The sequence below is a fragment of the Lactuca virosa genome, chromosome 7, assembly GCF_052849685.1.
Source record: "Lactuca virosa cultivar CGN04683 chromosome 7, Lactuca_virosa_CGN04683_v6, whole genome shotgun sequence".
NCBI classification, from domain to species: Eukaryota; Viridiplantae; Streptophyta; class Magnoliopsida; order Asterales; family Asteraceae; genus Lactuca; species Lactuca virosa.
Window position 1 is genome coordinate 43,120,726 of NC_136432.1, and position 8,265 is coordinate 43,128,990.

Genomic DNA, 8,265 nt, shown 5'->3' on the forward strand with positions numbered 1-8,265 from the left:
TGAAATGAATAACAGGAGAACTAAAGCAACACCAAAGCACCAGACACGCAATAAAGCAACCAACTTGTGAGACTACTTCAAAAAATAACAATCAACTTAAAAATAACACCAGAGGAGCAAAAAAGCCTTTGAAACGGTGAAGTGGCTTTGAAACCGTGATCTAGAAACAAGCTTAGCAAAGCACCAATGAGCCAACAAAGAATAGGGGCAAAGTTTTCACACACAACACTATAGCAAACTCCAATAGACCACAATGGCAGCCACCGACTAAGAAACCAACCAGGGGCATAATGGTCAAAATAAACAGGAACCATACAAAAAAGCCCCAACACAGGAAAATGCCTACAAAACTTCAGCAAACTAAGCAAGATACACACACTCAAAACAACCAAACTACCAACAAGCCAACAAAGAACATGGGCATAATTTTCAATTTGGTACATGATGAACAACAAACAATAAAAAGAGTAACATGAGGAACAGCAAAAAAAAAGGGAAATCCAACACAAAATCAATTTGGTACTATGATGAACAACAAGAATTGAACTTCAATGAATAATAACAATCAATTCCGTACCTTAATTTGGAAGTTTTGTGACATAATTGACCAAGAACAAGCAATAATACTTGATTATGTGGATGAGGTTGGGTATGAATTGATTCTCCGCTGTTTTAGGCCCCGTTTATTACCTCTTACTTGAAAAATTAAATAAACCTCTTAAAAATTCTACCTTTTTGTACCCTCATATAATATACATCTACATTTTTTTGTACCCTCATATAATATACATCTACATTTGTAGAATGCCTCTTAAAAATGACTTCACTCAGCATCGGGAAAAAAAAAAAAAAAAAAAAAAAAACAAACTGCCCTAGTCTTCGCTTTTCTTCCTTGAAATCACTTCCTTTCTTCTCATCGACGCGCACACACAAACCTCCATCGATCTGCTGCTGTTCCCTCCCAGCCATCGCTGGCGTCCTCTCCGCCTCTAGCTCCGACTTCTACGCCACAGTACCTCCGCCTCTACATCCGACGACTTCTACAGGTAATAACGCCACCACTCTTTTATTCTCATCGATGCACACACACGAACGACTTTTGAAATCAGTGATTACTCAGATGTTATCGTTTTTTGAAACTGTTGATTTTTGCAAGTTTATGTTTCCCTGAATCCAGTGATTTCATAGAAAACTTGTTTTTTCTTTTCTTTTTTCTGAAATCAGATCTCGTGTTTTTTTTTTTTTTTTTTTTTTTTTTTTTTTTTTTTGCTGTGAACTCTTGTTTCTCTATGTTTTTTCTGAAATCTTGCTGATTTCTTGTTTCTCTTCGTTTTTATTGTGAAATGTTGCTGAAATATGTGAAAAACATTGATGTGAAATCTTGTTTTTTGCTGTTTCTCTTGTTTCTCTTCTTTCCAGCAAATGAAGTATTTTTTGATTGGTTGTTTTTCTGAAATGTTGCTATGAAAGTATGCTTATGATTTTTAAAAAAAGTTTTGAAAATTTTGGACTAAACTCGCAACAAAATGAAACTTCTGGACCACCCTTGCGAGTCCAAACTTGCTAGTTTTGACATACCACATGGACTATTCTTGCAATTTTGTCTTCACAATAACATAACACACATATAATATAGAAGAATACACACAAGAAAATATGGAAAAATGAAAACAGTTATATTATAATTAACCAAAAAAATGAAAGTAGATTGCTATTTTTTTGCATTTCCGTGATTGGGGTAAATGCAATAAATAACAATTTACTTTCAAGTAAAGTTGCCTTTTCTAAAACATTTTTTTGACTTTAGATCATACTTGAAAGTATGTTGCTTTTAATTAACAATGATGTTTTAATTAAAATAAAAATAAAAATGAAAGTATATTGCTATCTTGGTGTTTTTTTGTGTACATTTTAAAAAAATGCATTAAAGGTCCTTAGTACATGAAATTACAGAAATGGATGAAAAAGGGGTAAATGCATAACTAAAAAAATGACAAAATGAAAAGAATGATAGTAGTATATTAGACAAAAAAATGAAAGTATACTTCTATATTTTGTATTTTTTCCATTATTTGGGTAATTGTAAAAACTTGCAATTTACTTCCCATTTTTGTCTATTAGCATGATACTTACATTATAGAAAAGAATATTAGTTTAAGTGTGGCTAAAAGAAAATAAATAAGATCAATTTGAATTATAGGTAAATCAAAAAGGACATTGCTATTTAGTGCATTTAACACCAAAATGTGGAAAAATCCCACAAATAATAATGATCAGTTTGAATTACTGGTAAATTAAAAGTATGTTGTTATTTAAGTTAAAGTTTGGTAAAAAATAAATAAATAAGATCACTTTGAATTATAGGCAAATCGAAAGTACATTGCTATTTCAATGTCGAATGGTATTTGTTAGTAATCATGAAAGTACATTGCTATTTCATTCATGTAACACCTAAAGATAGATAAATGGTACAAATAACATTTTGTGTATGTTTACAAAAAAAAAAAAAAAGAAAAAAAAAACAAATAGGGTTCTATAAAATAAAATGACAGGAGAGTAGGAGACAAATAATTGTGACATTTGAGCTATTTATAATTATGGTAGGTTCAGTTTAAAAGTATATTGCTGTTTCATGCATTTACCATCCAAATGTGATAAATGCCACAAATACCAATGTACTTTGGTTTTTTGTTAAAAAATAAAAATAAATTGCAACAAACAGAAACAAATAGGTGCGCATTCAATGTAGAATGGTATTTGTTAGTAATCAATTCAGTACATTGGTAATTCATGCATTTACCACCCAAATGTGGATAAATGCCACAAATAACAATGTACTTTTGATTTTTATTAAACATACAGTATATTGTGTGTGTGTGTGTGTATATATATATATATATATATATATATATATATATATATATATATACTAGTAGCGTACCCGCCCGATGCAGCGGGCGGCAAATAGTTTCATTCCAACGATTATTTAGATTTTCTTGGCCAACGAATTGTTTGTCTTCAATCTATTTCGGGTGTCTCGGTCGTTGATCGGTCTAGGGACTCTTTTCGTTTTTTTTTTTTGGTTCGAATTCAGGTTGTTTCGGTTCAGTTTTAGTTTTTTCGTTGGGTTCCACTTTTATGAATTTTGATGTTCGTGTTTTCAGTTGAGCTAAAGCTGCTCAATTATATTAGTCATCTTTCGTCAAATTAGACTAAATTTTATGAGGAATAGTTTAAATTTGCCAAATAGTTTTACAACGGAGATTAGTTTCACTACGAGGAATAGTTCTAAACAACATTTAATTTCCCTTTTCAATGACACAAATAATTATTTTTAGGTTTTATGGTTTAAGGGGGTGGGGTGGTGCAACAAATATAATTAAATTTATTTGATTTTTTTAAAGAGGTAGATCGTTCTTAATATTTTGTTGTGTTTTTGTGAGTTGTAGAAATTTAGATGGGAAGGTGACAATTTGTAATCATAGTAGAAACTTAGATGGGAATGTGACTATTTGTTGGTATCATACTGTCATAACAAAAGAGATTTTTGTTTTACAATAATGATTGTTAGTTTAAACGTGATCAAATATCTGCTATAGAGTACACGCTTTATAATAATGATAGTTATTTTAAATAAAAAGAATTTTTAAAATAATTTGGGTATACCCGAAACCCAACAAACATACCGTATACCCGACCTGAAAAAAAAATCGGGTTACCCGAATACCCAAAAAAATTAACCCTATATGCGAAAAAATCAGGCGGATAATTCGGGTAACAGACATTTTCAACGGGGCTAGTATAGTCCCTGCATCGAAAGAAACTGTTCATTCTTTTCATGTTACTAATAGTATTTTAAATAATATGAATATACGAAAGAAAGTGTTCGTTCTTTTCATGTTATAACAAAATTCGATTTATATTTATACATAACTAAACTGATCTAAAGGAGATAGTTGTACTTTAGGTGCTGACCATCATCTCCGATTGTTATTTTGTTATAAAGCCTCTATTTGATTTATTATAAGATGTGTATTAAGATTTTACTTTACGATTAGTCTTTGATGTTCAACATACAATAACGAAATTAGGGTATTAGGGTTATATCTTCTCGATTAATTACAAATGTATATGTTTGCTTTTTCACTGCCCAAAGTAAAGTGCATTTGCAGGGTATTAATTTTTTTTAAGTCCCAATGTCAACTACAAGCGTAGGGTACTTATTATTATTTTTTTTAAGTGTAGATTTCATTTCCAGTTGGAATACAAAGTGTTCTACTGTATAAAAATCTTCCACAGAGATAATCTCGGTGGGATGAATGATGTTTTATAAAACATATATCTTTTATAATATTGTAGAAATATTTAGGCTTTGCCGATCTTTCTATTTTGCTCATTTTGTGAGAATTGTCAATCTCTAATATTTTTTTATTGGGTTTTATGCCTTTTACTCATTATTTTTATATAGAAAGTACCATAAATTAATATGCTTTAGCCGTTGTCAAATCTACAGAAAACATTTAACTATCCAACATATTTACAAAACATGTAGATAATAATATGATATATAGTCCTTTTTAAAAAAAAATTCGAAAATATATAAAAGTTTCGCATCTATCAAAAGATTCAAGTCCAACTTCAATTATATACAAAAAAGTACACATTAAATCAAGAACAAAAATGCAAAAGCACGATTACAGATATCTATGTAATTTCAACACTTAAAAACAATAGATAATTTTGTGGGATGTAGAGATAATTGAACAAAGTGCTTCTGATCTTTAAACCTTCATCCTATAAAAATACAAAACATACACAAATCAGCAAAGACAATTGAGCAAAAATCAAAAAACTCGCAACTCAACTAAATATATAAAAAAATACAAACCCGAATATAAGGTTTTAGATGAATAGATTTGCTAAAAAATCTAAAAAGAAAGTCAGCTTCATAGGGAAAGAAAGATAGAGACAGAGAGATGATATATCTGTTATAGAGTTTTACTTTCAATAATGTTATAGATCTGAACAAACAAAGTGGAAAAGAAGAACCATTTCGTGTATGATGTAATGGTTAAAGTGCTTTGGTCATAAGAGTTGTAATGATGAAAGTGTGGTGGGGCGGTTTACAGATAGATTGTTTGGATTATGGTGAAGTTAAAGCGAGGACATAAGGTGTGTATGAAAAATAGAGCTGAAGAGTATTAGTGAGGGTACTGTTTGTTCAACAGCAGAGTTACGGGGAGGTGACGACGGGGGAGTTAGTGGTCATAGTGATGATCTTGTTTTGTAGGAGACTATCATCGCGAAGGAAGTGAATCGGCGAGCTAATGGTGAAAGAGGTGGCCGACCAAGGCGGCAGTCGGATGGAGGCTGCAAATGATAGTGGCATAGTGGGGGAATTAGGGTTTTTAGAATATGATAGCTTATTTAGAATCATTTGGACAAAAATGTTGAGATTCTTTAATTTATACTCCTAGTTTTTTAATTTGCTTATGTTTGATTGGTTTATTTCCTTTCACATGGATTACCAGCTCAACTATTAAATCTAACCATGCAAATTTATTCAATGGATGAGATTTTATCTCATTGTTTTAAGACTTTGGTCTTAAAATGTGTGGTCCCTACTATTATGTATGCTTTATATATATATATATATATATATATATATATATATATATATATATATAGAGTGATAATGACAAAAGATCTACCTTCCTTTATATAAAATTAAAAAGCTATTTGTTGGATCAATTAGTCAAAGTGAAAAAATACGAGTAATGAGTAATTTCATCGTAACCAACAAAATATTTAAATCATTGTCTAGGGGGAAAAATTCTAATCTAAAAATATTACGCAAAAGATACATGCACGTCATATGCACAAAACTTATAACATATCTTGAAACTTAAAACATTTTACTATGGAGAGGTCGATTTCGCCTTAAATTGTACTTGCCTTTTCTTTACTCGGTATTGTTTCGGTTTTTTTTTCCTTTGAAACAACTATATTAAAAAATAAAAACTAGGAACTACTTAGAACAAAAAATTGCATTAAAGCATTATAATGGAAAAGGAAAAAACAAACTTGACTAGGAAGAAGCTAGTCGAATTGCATCGCCGATCCTTGTTCCCTCTAAAAATCACGCGTTCCTCTAGCGAGCCACATGCAACAACCGCATTGCTTCCAACTCATTAAAAATTTCGTGCATTTTAGGCTTAATGCTTGCACTAATATCCAAGCATCGCCTTGCTAACTTTTCTATAGCTTCCAACTCACTTACAAAACCCCCATCAACAATTTGTGCATCAAACATAAACATTACGATATCTTCATTTACGACATAAATTCTATAACTAAACTTCTAGATTCAAAATCAGATATAGCCAAAACTGTATTTTTTCTTGTCAACAGTTCCAATAAAATAACCGTAAAACTATAAACATCACAATTTTCTGTGAATTAGACCGTTTGGTAGTAATCTTTATCAATGTAACCAACTATCTCTTTAACTTGGATATTTAAGTGAGTTTGATATGTTGATATAAACCTGAATAACTTTAGCTTTATAGTTTTCGTCCGAATGTTAGAAGACATCATATCCATATGATATATATGAATGGATATATATGAATGAGGTTGCTGAATAAATAAGTTGCTCTAGCAACCTTTGTAGCTTTTTGTAGTCGTAGGTTTAACGAGAATTAGAACTCATCAGTTGTATTATGAATGAGATCACTGAAACTACCATTTGAGATGAACTCAAAGACGAGTAGTGGGATCTCTTTCTCTAAGCAACATCCTAGTAGTGTGGCCACATTTTTACATTTATGCGGTTCACTTGTGAGAGGATTACCATTTCATTCATGAAATCTCTATGGCGTAGATCAAAAACTTTGGACTTTTTAATGGCTACAGTCCTCCCATTAGTTAACATTCCTTTATACACCATACATTGGCCTCCTTGACCAAGAATTCTATGCACATTGAAATTGTTTGTGGCCTTCTCTAATTCCTCGGTAGTGAAAGAATAATTTTGTGACCAACTAAACCAATATTTTTTTTTTCTTGTTGTTGAAGGAACAATATCTTTTAATATGCTGTAATTAAAACCGATTGCAAGAAATCCAGTCTAGGACATCAATCTTGTCCTATGGATAATCTATGGCTAAAGTCCTACATATTTTTTTGACCCAATAACATTGGTCTATAAGGGTGCGGCGGTATTGTTATTATGGAAACTAGGGCCGTTATTGCTGACTATGTAACAACTTGAAGCAATGTCACTATAAACAATAGTGGTTGTTGCCAATCTACACTTCGTTATGACCTTGAGTTGCTTACCTCCAATCTAATAGGGTTTGAGAGGCAAAAAAATGGAGATAGAAATTGTAGGCATGTCTTCTTGGTAAATAAAGATTACGCCGTAAGTTTTTTTAACCCATCATTTATTGTCAAGGACCACAAAAATGTTTTGATCACTTATGTGCAGATGCAACTATATGTGTTGTACGGTCTTGATTCCATTCCCTTTCAGTATTGGAAAATATTGTGCTTGGACCGAGTGATTTATTCTTGACTGTACCTCGTTAAGAGTTTATCCATCTGCTGTCAACCACTAGGAGGTGTTGGGGTTTCAACTCAAGCGGACATACAATCATTGTTAATGTCCCCAAGACTTCTGATTGTCTGAATACAGTCCAAAATAACAAGCTTCTCCTAAGGAATACCCCTTTTCATTTTTCCAGTTTGTATAATATATATGTGGTTGAGGGTGTGTCAATGCTGCCATCATCGAGAATGATGGGACTATTATCAGTGGTTGTTCAACAACAGAATGCAGTCCAAAATTGCGTGCCTAGAATAACACCTAGTGATATTTTGCTTCTATTAATCTGACAATCCAAGACCTAACCTTGGTAGGCGTAATAATAATGCCCCTACTTGCTTTACAAATTTGGTAGTCTACTGGAACTTCAAAATCAAGGTTGCGTGTCCACACAAGTTTTGTCGTAACCGACAAGTTCCATCTGCTTGCCTTTTCAAGCTTGTTAGATGTAAAGTAAATGAGTTGCGATTATAAGGAATCATAGTTTGGCAACATACGATGCCAAATCATTTTTTTGTGTCGCTAGCAGTGTCATTGCCATTATCGCAAGTTGAATAATAGTCCCGTCCTTCTCCATGATGGCAACATTGCTACACCACTCAATTACGAATATGTTGTACAAACTAGGAAAACAGAAGGAAGTTTTGCTTAGGAGAAGC

General features: G+C 32.0%; 2 long non-coding RNA genes across 2 annotated transcripts; one reads left to right on the forward strand and one right to left on the reverse strand.

Moving 5' to 3' along the window:
* Window positions 1-834: 834 nt before the first annotated feature.
* LOC145123789 (uncharacterized) lies at window positions 835-5,485 on the forward strand. The gene is made up of 2 exons (XR_013715326.1): window positions 835-1,046; window positions 5,020-5,485. It is a non-coding gene; the product is annotated as an uncharacterized LOC145123789 (long non-coding RNA).
* LOC145123790 (uncharacterized) lies at window positions 4,575-5,023 on the reverse strand. The gene is made up of 2 exons (XR_013715327.1): window positions 4,889-5,023; window positions 4,575-4,794 (listed from the first exon to the last, which is right to left on the reverse strand). It is a non-coding gene; the product is annotated as an uncharacterized LOC145123790 (long non-coding RNA).
* Window positions 5,486-8,265: the final 2,780 nt, after the last annotated feature.